The 15,105-nt window shown below is 41.3% G+C and overlaps 1 long non-coding RNA gene across 1 annotated transcript; it reads left to right on the top strand.

Moving 5' to 3' along the window:
• Nucleotides 1–4,189, top strand: LOC139801648 (uncharacterized). The gene is made up of 2 exons (XR_011728257.1): nucleotides 1–966; nucleotides 1,762–4,189. It is a non-coding gene; the product is annotated as an uncharacterized lncRNA (long non-coding RNA).
• Nucleotides 4,190–15,105: the final 10,916 nt, after the last annotated feature.

Genomic DNA, 15,105 nt, shown 5'->3' with positions numbered 1-15,105 from the left:
CTTTGCCACACAGAGTGTACATTTTCAGTAAACGTGTCTGGGACACGGAACTACTTTCTGCTAACAGCAAGGATTTACTTTAATTACTTTAATGAGTTGCAGAGGCTATGTACTGTCAGATCCGATTATTACCCTTACGTTAACAACTATTCTCTACACATCTCAAAAGGTGTTGAAAGAGCAACTGAACTCATGCTTGCTGTCTGTCTTCTGGATATGAAACCTCTTTTTTAAAAAAATCTTTTAAGTGTCTGGAAATTAATGGGTCATCTAAGAGAGGAAATGTTAGCTAAGCTGGCCTTACCTGGTAACAAGCTAATAAAAACTTCTGGTCTTGGGTATCTGAAAGCTTGACAGCAGGAAGTGTATGGGGGGACCCTTTTAGAAAGCAAGAGAAGAACTGAAAGATAATAATAGATAATGTAGTTAAAATAATACAAACCAACCAGACATTCAGCTTGAGAGTACAGCCCACATAGGAATTTCTTTGCAGAAGTCATTTTCACACCAGACATTTTGTTGTCCTCCTTTAGCAACAAGAAGATCTGAGCGTACCAAAAAGAACTGATTTAACTCGCACAAATACACAGTTTACAAGCAGTGGATAATGTTGGAACAGCCAGAATTCCTGCCATGGCTTTCTTTCATGTCTTGGTCTAAGATGGTTGTTTAGAAGAGAAAAAAACAACCTCCAAGCAAACAAAACCAGATTTTGATTTTTGGTTCCTTGTTTAACCTCAGAATCTTTCAAAGCACCTACCCATTTGGAAAATGGATGCCAAGAAAACCACTCTTTCTTTTCTCCTTCCCAGCAGGCTGCCAAGCTCTTCTTGTGGTCTGGCACTTAAGGACATTTATGAAAGACAACTGTGTTCTTCTAGGGGGAAAAAAAATAATCTATATTCTGAGATAAGGAAAGAAGCTCTTCTGACTCTTAACAGTATGCTGAAACAGGAGGATGTCGTGGTAAGCACTGTTTTGTTTTTTTTTTTCTGCAGAATTTATTTTTTCCTGGTGCCCACTTCAATGTTCTCTTACTTAGAGTACAAATACAGTAACTTTAGTACCTAGAATTGATTTCTTTTTTTCATCATTAATAAAGAGATGCTAGTAGCCTTTCCACTGGGAGCCAGGCCTTTGCCTGTGATAGCCAAATAGCAGGTGCCCTCTTGAGGAGGAAAAACTATTACAAAGGAATTCTGCTTGCTTACAGGAATTTGTTGACAGTTGTTCAATTCACTGTAGACTGCAGTAATAATTATGGTCTAAGTTCTAACTTTTGGCTGTTTTATCTTGTGTCCTCTAAGCGTGTTGCCTGCAGCTTGAATTTACAGAAAGTTCATGTGTGGGTGTTGTGGTTTGTGATATCTGCTGTCTTGCTGCTTTGTTGTTTTGTTTTGTGGTTGATTTGTTTTTTTATTGGGGGGGTTTGTTTGCTTGTTTGTTTTTTTTTTTTTTTTGTTTTGTTTTGGTTTTTTTGTTTGTTTGGTTGGTTGGTTGGTTTTTTGGTTTGTTTTTTTTGTTTTTTAAATTTTTTTTTCAGGACGTATGGGCTTTCATGTCTCTGACTTAAATGCAGAGGATTACTTTGGCATTTAGAAGCTCATGACTGCAGGGGAAGCTCCATGCACTTTTCATTGCTCTCTAAGTGCTAGGGCAGACTTGCAGTGCCAAGCTAAGCAATATCAGCTTTCTTCTGTACCCTGAGAAGAACTCATGGATAACTGCCTGAGATTTTTTTTCTCCTCTTTCCTTTTTTAGTGCAGAAGATGACTGTGATCACAGGGAATCTTGCTAGGACTGGAGGCAGCAGCCCCATTCTGGTGTTCCAAATGGCAGCTCTGGAAATGCTGGTATCAGACAAGGAGATAAGGAGGAGCCCTGGCAAGGACTAGCTTGCAGTTGGCATTCTTTTAAATCCTGTTTAGCAGTTACTTAGTGTGGCTGAGAGATGCTGCCTGGGTTATAGAAAAGAAAGACTATGTATTGCAATTAGCTTCTAGTGTGGCATTCTCTGCATCATGTTTTTCAGCCTTTTGTTTTCTCCATGATGAAATTTGCCCAGGGAGTTAGGAGGTGAAATCTGATTCCCTAAAGATCACTATTTTGAGCAAATCAATATTTTTATCTTGTCATTACATTGAATAGCTCAATATTTGATGAAAGCAAAGACCTTCAAGTTTAAAAGAAAAAACTGAAAAGACTCCCACAAATATCCCTCTCCCCTGATGCTTTCACTTTCTTTTTTGAAGAGAGGATGGCCTTCACCTTCCATTTTTATGAAAAAACAAAAACCCAACAAAACTTATATATAATATTCTGTTTGCATAATGCCTTTGCTGCAAAATCTGTGATAGGAAACAGAGTTTTTTCTTCCCTCACATGAGGGAAAGGTATTGTTTTTATTATGGTACCTGTTATCCTGGCTGCTCTGTGCACATCTGGAGCATAAGAAGATCGCCCCTGCTTTCACAGTGCATTGACAAATGGAGAGATTTGGTGAGGGAGGGGGAACTGGTCTGGCACAAAGGTGACTTCAATTGATGTCTGCCCTCTTCCACCACAGAACACAGGATGCTGGAAAGAATTTATCCATCTACCATGAAATACCTGGCAGAAGGAGAGACCCTGAGTTTGAATTGCCTCATCAGGAATCAACAAGATCAGTCATCACAAATGGAGGCTCGCTGGTAAAAAAAAAAAAAAAAGAAAAAAACCCACCAGATTTGGAAAGGAAATGCAAAGTTTGCAACTCTCACAAGACTCAGACTCCAAAGTGCAAGTCATGTTCCCTCTGCATGTCCCTGAAAATTCAGAAAGTCAGTCAGTGGTCACTATTAATGCAGGGCCAAAATAAAGAATACTGTCCTGACTGCTGTGCCCACTGCATTGGAGTGAATGTAACAGACTGAGCTCTCTGTGTTGTGGAGCTTTCTTGCAGAGGGACTTGGGAGACCACATGGCTGTCTCTGAAGCTAAACATCTGTGTTATAAAAACTGTGTTTATGAAGATGTATCTTCTTCTCCAATGCTGTAAAACTAAAAATGATTTTTGCCACACTGTCACACATGGAAAAAGTTTCATACTCTCTGTCTCTTTTTATAAGCATGCCAAATGCAAGATTTGACATGTAAAAAGTGTTGGGGATTTGTTTTAGATTGGCTGAGGATCTCTCTGAGCTAATGTTTCCCATGGGACTTCTACTCCAAGCACTGTTACCAGAGCTGAAGGGAATTGGGTGGAAAAAGCAGCGTGGGAAAATGCATATTAGCCTTTGGTTAGATGCACATCTTCCCCTGTTCACCTAGCATCTGCTTTGGGTTTATAGCCACAGCTATATTCACTGGAGTTATTTTCTCTAAAACAGAGGTCTATGTATTTTATTGAATGGGGGGGGGTGTACATTAACAATCTTGTTGAGTCTTGAATTCATTGTAGTGTATGTAGACATCAGGGAGGATTAATGCTTAGAGGGACTGAGACTTGAGATATGGCAGCCATGGCTCTGAATTATGCTGTTCTTACTGAAGTGGCTTTTTTTTTTCCTCTTGCTTCATTACTTTGAAGAGAAAAAATATTGTGCAGAAAGACTGTGAGGGCTGAAACATAGAGTGGTAGTGAGCCTGTGCAACCATTTCTATGCAGGTTGCAATGACTGTGTGGTGTAGTGTCCTCTATTTATGCCAAGTGACTTTAGCTCCAAGGCTTCAGTAGAAGTCAGTATCTATTTGCCCTGACTAGCTGAGGTGGTGGTGGTGATCTACTAGAGCTTTGTGGGCTGGGCTGATTAGGGGCAGGCTGAGAAACCAGCTCATGTGTCTTCCAAGCTGTTCTCCCAGCTTTATGGAGATGTAGGGGTTATATTAATCTTTTGCTTCCTTAAAGTTTTCTGCAACGAATTTTTACTATAAATAGAACAAAAATTACACCTTCAGTCACCTTTTGGCCACTAAGCATTAGGTGAGGAAAGCTGCTGTTTTGCAGACTTTAATTTGCATGTTGGTCATTGTTATATCAGTTATGAGCATTGTCAATCCCACAGAGAGGACAGAGAGTGACCTGGAACAGAGCAAAGCTCTGATGGTGGATTCTGAGCTGGAGAACATATGGGCTGGGGGTCATGATGTCTTGGATAATTGTCTATATCAAAGGTAAAGAAAATAAAAATAAAAATCTTTTCTGAAGAAAGAGCTTATGATTTTATAAAGTAATTTTAAAAAATTTTATAAATCTCACAGGTGAATTTCTGGCATGGCCTTTATATTTATTGACTCTCCCTTTCCTCTTGTAATAATTTCATAGAGGTTAGTGGGCTGAAACTCCCTAGGTAGAAAGGTGTAGTTATCCCAACTAACTTGTGTTGGTTTTGGTTTTGAGTGATATTGCAGAAGGTGCAGCTGAGCTGGATTCCAGCCAACATCTACAGAACTCAATCTGGCTCAGTGTCTGTTCCTGGCTGTACCAAAAGAGCACTGCATGAGAACAGGACCATTGTTTTACAGTTACGTTCCCTTTTGGGAATGTGTAGCTGTGTGCTAATGTGACACAAGGTATCTTGCAAATTAAATACTGAGTTTGAGCTCAGGAAGCTGATTTAGATATGCAAAAGTCTCTTTTCTTGGCTAGATGACCCCTCAATATAACCTCTGATGTGGGCTTGCATTAGTCACTTTTTGAATAGGCTTGTGTTTTATTAATTTGGACTGGTACATTTTGCTCCTGTTTACCAATAGATCCTCTTTTTCCTCTTCCTCTGCCTCTCCCCTTTCCTTCTTTCTCTGTGTATGTGTTCATCTTTTTTTCCACCCAAGGACTTGTAGCATGAAGACACTGTTTGTGAAGTCCGAGTTGCTTTGCTTAAACAAGATAATGTTCCTTACATGAAACAAGATAATGTAAAGACTTCTTATTGAGCATGATGAATGTCTGGGTTTCAAGTTGTGTTTCACGGCACGCTTCAAGGTTTTGGGGGACTTATTTCTGGACTTCCTATTACTGGCTCATTGGGATTATTCACTTTGCCAGTTAACCCCATCTATCTCTTAGGTAGAGAAGAAGAATTGATTCATGCACTTTCTCCTGGAATCGAAACTCTCTTGCATTAATGTCAGTTTTCCCAGGTTTTGCCTTCATTGAGGCAACAGTTTCTCAGTGTTGTGCTCTTTGAATTGAAGAGCTGGTTTCTTCCATCTGTACTTTCTGGAACTTACCTCCCATGCAGGGAGATTTTTCCCTTTCTGCTACAGCTCTCAGTGCAAAGAAGGATTTCCTGGGTTGTTCTCTGCTCTTGATCATCTTCTGACATTTTCCTACTCTATCCTCTGTGCTCTTCACTTTGCTCTGAAAAAAAATGAGGCCCTTACTCAACTCTCAGCCATGTGAGCTCAAATGGATAGATGCACAGGAAGCAGAAATGAAGTCAGCGTCAAACTCAGTCTTCTGCAGGCAAAAACAAAAACCAAGAACGATTTTTTTTCCTAACTGTTTTGAAATGCTTTTTTTTGTCCACAGTCTTTTAACTGTGTTATGTCTCTCTCCCCTTTTCCAATTATTTCAGAGATTTGTCTTTTGTATTAAGGATTCTCTCTTAGCACTTAATTTTGGTACCAAATGACAAAGGGAGGATATTTACATCTGTTTCTGTGGTTACTAAAGCTTGCTCAATTAGCTTCTGACCTCCACTGTGCTTTTTGTTCTTGTGCGTGTGTGTGATGTTTTTAAATGTCAAAGCAGGCATACATCTTCTAAACAAATAAGACAAGATCATTTATCCCCTCTTCATTTTGCCAGGTATCTGCTTGGTTTTTAGCTCTAAAAGGCTGCAATTGCTGCTGCTTTGGGAGCACTTCCATCAAATAAAGCCTGATTTTGGATTCTTGTTGAAGTAAATGTGTATGTCACATCTGACAGACCCAGCTGCTTAAAGGGCATCCTTGGTGTTGAAGCAGTAGCCACCAGTACAGATGTCTCTCTAGGTGGAGGAGGGGAGCAGGAAAAGCATTATATGATCCTATGTTTTGGGCTGAACTCAGAGTGCAGATATTTTTAGCGCTGTTCTTCGTCAGGCAGCGTGCTGTACAATTGCATATCAACATGATGCTTCTCTTGTAGGTTGGTGTAGCTATGTTTCCACCTCCTGGCAACTATAAGGAATAGCTGAAAAGACACTAGGGGAATTATGCTCTTGTTTTTGTGAGGCACTAGAAGATGAGGAGGAATTTTAAAGAGGCACTTCACTTGAGCTCGGTGAGATTTTTAACTCCTCAAGGTTCAGTGTTCTATGCCAGTGTATGAGCACAGATGCTGTTTCTAATTAGTTTGCTTTGTGACTACTGTAAAAATGACCACTTGAGCTGAAATGTCATAAACACAAGGTGCTTGCAGCAGGACTGTAAGTACTAAGATGCCAGACAGACATTTTATATTGAGGGATGGAACATGTGTATCAATGAACTATTGACATGAACCCACTTAGTAAAACTCCAGTCTCCAAAATACCTGAACGTTTTGTTTTATCAAGGATGTTTGTCAAAGAGGTCCATACTCTTATGGAGAATGCATGGTCAAGATTGCAGGCATTCTGTGAGGTAAGTGTCCTTCAGTAAAGAGAAAATGCTAATTTTTCCAAGTAAAAATGACTTTCAAAAGTAAGGATGACCTCTCTCTGTCTTTGAAAACAGAGCTGGGTTTTCTTTCAGCAGCTGATCAGAAACCTATAGTGCCTGTTTCTTCTTCTTTGCCAGGTCCATGCCATCTGCCTATTTCACAGGAAAGACTAAATGTCCTTTATGTAGCCATCTCAGACCTGCCCTGTGTGAACAAGAAAAAGACTTTAGAGTAGATAGTGAAATAGATATTTCTAGAACCTATAAAAAAATACATAGACTGCTAGTACAAAATTTCCAGGTGAAGGTGTCTTTCTGTGTAAATTGATTTTCAAGCTGACTGTCCAAATATACATTTTGCCAGGATTCCTTATGGGCATAACGAGATTGCTGTTCCTTATGCCCTTGTTAATGGCATTAAAAGTAGTTTGGAGAAGTTTTGTAGCACATGTACCTAAGCCTGGTTGGGTAGAGCTGCTGAACTCCAAACTGTTGAATCTGGACTTTGAATGAGATTGCTTTGCTTGTTTTTCAGTTGCAGGGACTCCCAGGTAAGCTGCAGTCAGCAACTTCCTCTCTTTTACATGACCATTGCCTCCCTTGGGAAAATCATTCTGTTGAAACAGACTTGTTGGAAGCCTGTATAGTTCAAAGGTGCCTCTAGTGTATCCCTTTGGATGCATTTTTAAATTCCTTTAGCTGGAGGCTATTTGTCATTACAGAAGTCATAAACTAGCTCTGACAATAAAACGTTGAAGCAACGTACAACCCAGATTTCTGGTGATGGAGACTTTGCAAACAGGCCAAACAACTTTTCCTGCTGTGTAGGAGGGCTGTGAAGTATTCAACTCTTGTTTCTTCAAGCACATGGCTGATGAGGAAAAGAGGTGAGGATAAACTGATGAGTCACTGCTGCCTGCATGATTTTTCTCTCCTATCTCCTCCATTTTGAAGATAGCTGCTTGGGGGGTTTTAATGTCTGCCTCCTGCTGCCTGGGGTGGGAGGGAGAGCTGCCAGGGGTGAGGGGGTGCTGTGCTTGCCTGCACAAGCTGGACTCTTTGGGAGTGGCACCCCTGGCAGCTGTTCCACTGGGAGGCTCCACTTGATTAAGAGAGTTTTATGGGAAACTGGATATAATCAGTGACGCAACCTTAGATACAACCTTAGTGACAACATCCTTAGATACCTTGTCACTTAAGTGCAATGGCTCTAAAAGTGTGTGCATAATCATAGAATCACAGAATGGTTTGGGTTGGAAGGGACCTTAAATATCATCCAGTTCCAACCCTACCTTGCATGGGCATGGACACCTCCCACCAGACCAGGTTGCTGAAGACCCCGTCCAGCCTGGCCTTGGACACTTCCAGGGGTGAGGCATCCACAGCTTCTCTCAGCAGTGTCTCACCAGACTCACAGGAAAGAATTTCACAGATTCATTGGAGTTGTATGGGATCTCTAGAGATCATCTAGTCCAACCCCCCTGCTAAAGCAGGATTTCCTAGAGCACATGATGCAGGTTTGCATCCAGGCAAGTTTTGAATGTTCCCTTCTCTGCAGACTCCACAACCTCTCTAGGCAGCCTTTCTTTCTAATATTTAATCTAAATCTATCCTCTTCCAGCTTAAAACCATCGCTACACACCCTTATAAAAGTTTCTTCTCAGTTGTTCTATCTCTGTATTGACTTTTATAAATATACATAAACGTAGCAACATGAACACAGAAACACAGCCACAGCACAGACACTTTTAGCAAATTAAGGTCTTTTATGTCTATTTTAAGGGGGTCCATAGCGGTGCACGGTGGCATAGGCTGTACAGGCCTGATGGCAGAAGTGGGAAGAAAGCTGTGGTCTGTGGCACGAACGCATGAGCAATGGCCTTGTGGTGGGGAGCAGGAGGCTTCCTGATTCCACTTCTGACATTTACCGCACGCTCCATGCTAGCCACTCTTTTTTTTTTTTTAAATTCTTATTTCCCCTCCTCTCTCTTGTTTTGTAGTGCTTTGTCTCAGTTTTTCAATCAGCACCTTAGGACACTGAATAAATGATGCCATAATGATGTCAATGTTTGTGGAAGCTGACCTGACTTCATGTCACATTTTCCACCTCCAGACCACTGGTCTACAAAAATCAATGGAAGTTCAGGCAGCAGAAACCTGCATAAGGAAGTCATGTTGTAGGACTGATCTTCCCCCAGCAGCTCTACCCTCCTGCATCAGACATCATGCATTGAGCATGAACCCTGCCAGGAGTGTTGCTAACCAGCTACAGGACAGGAAAGAAATATGGCAAGAAGTTTGACCAGAAACCACTGTGGAGAATTTTCTAAACCACCAAGTGGCACAGAGCCATAGATATTAAGTTGTCTCATATTAAAGGGAGTTTATGACAGCAAAGAAGCCTGTGTGGTGAGGAAGGAAACAGGTAAAGCAGAAGCATCCCCCTCGGTTTATTACGCTTCACCAAAAGATCGTAGGCAGTGATAAATGCCATCCTGTTACTGCTGTGGAGACTTTAGTTTGCATTTGAGAGGTGGGACGTGTAGTTTTTTTCCTATATAGATACACATTTCTATTTCAGGTATGTTTTGTTATACAACTGGTTTGTTCCACTTGATGTAAAAATCACAGAAATGGAAGCCACTAAAAGAAAACTATAGAGCCTTCTCCTTTGCCATACGATAACAGCATGGATTTCATATTTGGAAGTGCTGATCTGGCTGTTCTATAAACACATAAAAGAAGACAAGGTTTTCCCTTCCTAAAACATAAATAATAAAAGAAATCACATGCTATGTGATGAGTCTGAGGAGGGCCCATTATGCAGCTCCAGGAGGATGGAGTAGCTGACTCCCAGCTGAGTCTGTCTGGGTTCCTAGGACTTCTTGCAGGATGATCACAGCTCTCCATGGGAGGAGGAAGCTGCAGCTTTTAGAGAATGTTTACTTCCTTGGTTTGTGAAGGAGAAGCAGTGAGCAGCTGAAGGAGAGAGGCCTGGTAATCCTATGTCTCTACTCCTGCTTGGCACTGCCTACACCATGGTCAGTGATGCTACATGTAAGATTGACTAATAGATGAAGAATGATCACTTGGGGCTTTATTTCTGCTACTGTTCTTTTGCTATTCTTGCTCTTTTTGAAGTGAGAATTATTGGAGGTTTGCAGCTTCTTTATGTGCAGTTTGGGATGTGGTGCAATTCCATCACATTTGGCTGGGGAGTGGGAGGCCAATACCTCTGGCTAAAAGATGGGGAGGAAACTTTCATCTGGGGAGTCTGAGATACATACTGATTCTTACTAAAGTGTTTTGGGAGTTAAGTATCCACCTGTAATCCATTTCTTTGCTGTTCATATTTGAATACTTGTATGGGAGAGTTTTTCTTGGATTTTCCACAGCTTTGAAGGCATTAATTGTACCTGTGAGTTGTTTGGTTCCCAGGTTGTTCCTGGGAACCTGGCAACAGGGTGCAGTGGGTCTACGAGAGGCAGGAATTAAGCAGGAATATCTCTATTGTAGTTAGATTTGGTTGCTGGGAGGTACTGGGATGGAGTGAGAAGACCCTGAGTCTGATAACCCAGAAGTGGTAAGGGGATTCTGTAGGGGCAGGAACAGAAATTACTGAGCATGGCTGTGCTGGTCCAGTGACTGTGCAATTAGGGGAAAATTAGCTAGAGCCATAAAAGAAACACTTTTCCTTGGTTTCTGGAAATGTTAATATAATTGCCTCTGGATTTTTTCACCTGAAAGTGTCAGGTTTTAAAGGCCTCATTATCAGCAGTGCTTACCCCCATATCTTTGCTGACACTGGGGAGAACCACAGATGGTTTGTACCTGGGAAAGCCAGGCTGCTAGGTACATGGATTAGGTTTTTTCCCCATACAAAAGTAAGTGTAAAGTGAATGCCTTCTCTCTTTCTGTAAGGAAGAAAAGAGGTTATGGTGCATGGGGGTGTTCTCATCCATCTACTGCTCCTGCTCTCCACTCCCAACACTGGGTTACAGCCTTCTGAAGAGGCTGTCTGAGAGGAGCAGATACAGATGTGAGGTGCAAAATCTGGCTCATGTAATAACTTCATGTGACTTTGCTATTTCCTAGATGAGTTGGTGTTAAGAAGGTAAATATTTCTGAGAAGAGAGAAGATGCCCACATGCTTTCTTGAATTACAGTTACTAATGATAAAAAAAAAAAGTGTCAGGCAAAATACTCCATTGCTGTATGGCATGTGTCCTTCCTCCCCTCCCTAACTCCCCCACCTGAGGCAAAAAAACTCCTTTGTTATAATGTTAATATTATTCTAAATATTAATATCTATCTCAGTCACTACAACCCTCTGTCCCACTGTGGAAGAAGAGTCAAACTTATTTACTTTCAGGTATGTTACCATAATATTGTTATTTTACCATTGTTAGTATAACTTTTTCATATTTGTTTTGGGAGCTCTTCCTATTAGGCTAGTTCTGTCTTTCTTCAAAAAGCTATCTGCCATCTTCTTTCCCAGTTTGTAGAGAAAGCTTAAGAGTTTTAATATTTGGAGCTGAATGAAACTTGCTCATGAACTGGATGGATTGAATTTTACAGCTACAAACCATCTATGGCTTCTGCTGATGCCAGCAAATATAAGACAACTAGGGAGCCTGAGGAGAAAATACACTATGAAGGTATAACTCCTCCATTTGTTAACACTGCTGACAATCTTCTTCTGTGCTAGTACAGGGTTTCATGGATGTGTTTTCAGGATCAGGGTATCTTTCAGAGAATAAAAATACCAGGAGGCTATAAAGTCAAACCATATGTTCACAAGCCCAGCAGCATTTGCATCAGCCAGCTGCAGGTGGTTAAGGAAGACATCTAAGACCAGAGCAAGAACACAACCTCTTTTCTCCTCCCCAAATTATTCAGTTTCTGGGAATGAACACCCTTGGGAATGTTTACCTGCTGCCCTTTGGGTATGATTTATCGTCCTCCCAGGGCATTAAAATTCTTCCCAGATTTTGTAACTTCATTTCCAGTGCAGGGACTTGAGGAATTCCCAGTAGACAATTATCGTTTAGGAGAAACAGGGGCAGCAGTTCTCAACTGCTGTTCATCTTTGAATACTTGTATGGGAGAGTTTTTCTTGGATTTTCCACAGCTTTGAAGGCATTAATTGTACCTGTGAGCCGTTGGTTCCCAGGTTGTTCCTGGGAACCTGGCAACAAGGTGCAGTGGGTGCACCTTTTGTGTCCCCTCTGCAGGGAGGTTCCCAGACCTGGTGCAAAACTCTTCACAGACAGTGCAGAACCTGCTGCACAAAACAGCCCAGGGCCTGGCCCCTGAGCTGCATGGGGAATGTGGACCTACCTGCTGCTGCTTTTTCTTAGGTAACTCTTACAACTCAGGTGCCTAGCAGTTCGTGTTAAAACTTTGAGGAGAAATGGGATACATTCTTAAATTGCAGTTTGAACTGCTCCAGTTGTTTATTGCAAATGTGGTACCAGTGGGTAACCCCAGCTTCCAAAGTTTCCCTTCCTCAGAAGGACAACTGAAAGTGGAGGCTGACCTGGGGGTGCTGCAGACACAGCATAACTAGCATGCCTCACTTCAGAAAAGGAGTTGGCTGCCTGCAGGCTTCTGAGTTTGTTGCTGTGTGGTTGGCAAGTATTCAGTGTGAGGGTTCCTGGCCCCCTTAGATGACCTCCAGCCCTGGCACCTGCAGAAACCCTGCCTCCCTTTGAGAGATGAGTGGCAGAGGAGCCAGGCTTTGGGAAGAGAGGCCTTGGTGACAATGTGGAAACATCGAACGTCTCACAGTGGAATATACTGCTGCATGAAAGGTTAAACTTGAAAGTGTTTTGGGTTTTAAAGAACATAGCCTTGCTTTGCATAGTAGTTACCTGTGCAACTGCTTCCTCTCGGTGCTGTCCCTTCCAGCCCTCCCCTGCCCAAAGCCATCAGGCGTTATAGAGAACAGTCTTTCAAGGCCTCTGCCCTTTAAAATGTGTTTCTACTGTAAAGCATAGCCATATTTTGCTAAGCTTTTTACGGGAATGGCTATGTAACACAGTGGTTATTCTTGAAAAAAAATGTGTTGACCACTGATGCACTGATAGCTATCTGTCTCTTTACCATCTGCACCTTCTCTTCCTTCAGACTGTGTTAACGTATAGTTTCATTATGTTGGACTTTGCCTTTATTTGTACGCTTTTAAGTTAGTGCTTTGCACAGCTCAAGGGTTGTAGCTTGTGGCTGGTGCTTGGTAACAGACAGCTTAAGGGTTTGGTTTGTTCTTTGTGTCAGGAAGCAGTTTATTTTCCTAGTTTGAACTGTGTCATCGGTTTGTTTTCACTGAGCTCTCAGACAGGGTAGAGCTGTGTCTCCCTGTGAGACAAATCAGCTACATACTAAGATCTCAGAAGCATCAATGAAAAGGAGACAGATGAATTGCAGAACTAAAAACAGGGACTATCTGGGACGGATGATCCTAAACTGAGATAGTTCTCACGTCTTTGCAACTGTACCTGGGCCCCTCATGAGAAACTCCACATACACTTCAGCAATTTGCTGGTTGTGCAGGAGCCATCCTGTAAGCAGCACCCAGGACCAGCACCCATGCTGGACCAGCTGCCTCAGCCAGTGTCTCACTACTCATCCCCAGCACTAGGAGATGCTACTGCCAGTATTGGAAGGCTGGAGCATGCTGGTATTGCTGCTCTTTGTCTTCCAAGCTCCTGTGGCTGGAGAGCTCCTCTCCAGGCTGACATCCCTGTAACATTCCTCCAGCCTCAGCATTCATTGGGATGAGCATTGGAGCATGAGTGACCCCGTTCCCTGGCTGGAAGGCTGAGGATAACTGGAGAGAGATGCACAGATTGCACGGCCTCATGCCAGCCACTGCTGCCAAGGCTGGGTAAAAATTTTAATTTATTTTAATGTAGTTATTGAGGCATTTTAATCCTTTCAAAGGAAATAACATGAGACAATCTAGAAATATTCATTTGCTACTTTTAAATTAATTTTATTCAGCTGCGCTTGGTTTTCTCGTTTTTGAATTTTACTTTGAGATTCACTTCTCACTTACAGGCACAAGTGTTCAAGGATTGTGAGCCTCAAAAACTACAGTCTCAATTCTGTGTTTCATACATGAATACTTATATAGAGTAATATACTCTGTTCTTTCTGTAAAGCAGCCATTTTTAATCATTAATGCCTGTTCTTGTGAGCAAATAAACCTCATATATGAGACTTGTATGCATTCAAAAAAACAAGATAGTTCTCTGGGACAAGTTCCAATATGACAATATTCTCTTTATGAATATTTATAGATTCATCAAAATTAGTGAATACTAAATTTGCTTTTAAACTTTATGGAGAGGTTTTTTTTCTTTTGAAAGAGATTGAAAAATTATTTGCAAATTGGTTCAAATTCAGTACATAATTCTGGTCAAAAAGCATTTTTAAAATTTTTCTATTAAAAAAAAATTAAACTTTCCAACTTTTTGATTTAAAGCAACTTTTGCATGCATAATTTATCCGAATAGCAAAAAAACTCACAAACCAACCCAAACCTTTTGGCAGTATTGAATAAACGCAACAAAGTATTTCATTTATGGCAATCATTTTAAGTGAATAAAAATTGAATTTTGGAGTTTTTTTAATGTAAATGCTCTATTTCCTGTTGCATGTTAGTAGCAGAATACTGGTAAACTGGCATAATTTTTGGGTTGCAATGAAAGTTTTCACCCATCAACACCATTCAACCTATTCAACATCAGAGTTTTGTTAGAACTGAGAAAACCATCAGGCTGTTGTCCAAGCACACATATGTATCACGTAATTTTTAAGGAAATACTTTTGCATGTTGCACTCAGCTCACAAAAGTGGCAGAATTTGTTCTTTCTGTGATGCTAGTGTGTCAGTGTCCTGGTTTTTCTTCTGTGCTCCAGGTGTCCTCACTTGGTTTATCTTATGTTTAAAATTAAATTCTTTGACCTGCACAACTAAAGCCTGTTACTTCTACAGCAATTGATGCCAGATGAGGCTTTAGGTTTCTGTGTGCAGAGTGAACCCTGTCTGCCTTCCCTCCTCCTCTCAGCACATACTGAGAGGCAATGTTTGTGTTTAAATATGGGTGTGAACACTGCATGATCTAAATGGCCCAGAAGGTAAATCCTGTTGCAACACAGACATTTCTGAATCAGCCCTTGCAGAGTTATTTGCCTGTCTGCTGCACATTGGGTTTTGACTTGGGAATGAAAACAAGGCATCAGGATTTCCCATGGGATGGAAACACAATTTTCCAGTCATCTCTGGCTGCAAGTGACTGATTCAGAAGCTAAAAGATTAAAGATACACAAATGACAGCATAAAGGGGAGAATGACAAAAGGTCTGTCAAGGAGACACACTGGGGAAACACAGAGGCGAGTAATGGGCAATGAAATAGCTTTGTGGGCAGGCTACAGGGATCCTCATGACAAGAATGTGCCACTGACTTCTGACAGTAACAAAACTGCAGTCAGGAT

Source organism: Heliangelus exortis, chromosome 1 (genome assembly GCF_036169615.1).
Source record: "Heliangelus exortis chromosome 1, bHelExo1.hap1, whole genome shotgun sequence".
In the NCBI taxonomy this organism is placed as follows: Eukaryota; Metazoa; Chordata; class Aves; order Apodiformes; family Trochilidae; genus Heliangelus; species Heliangelus exortis.
The sequence above is the reverse complement of the archived record's forward strand: the minus strand, read 5'-3'. Positions and strand labels throughout refer to the sequence as shown.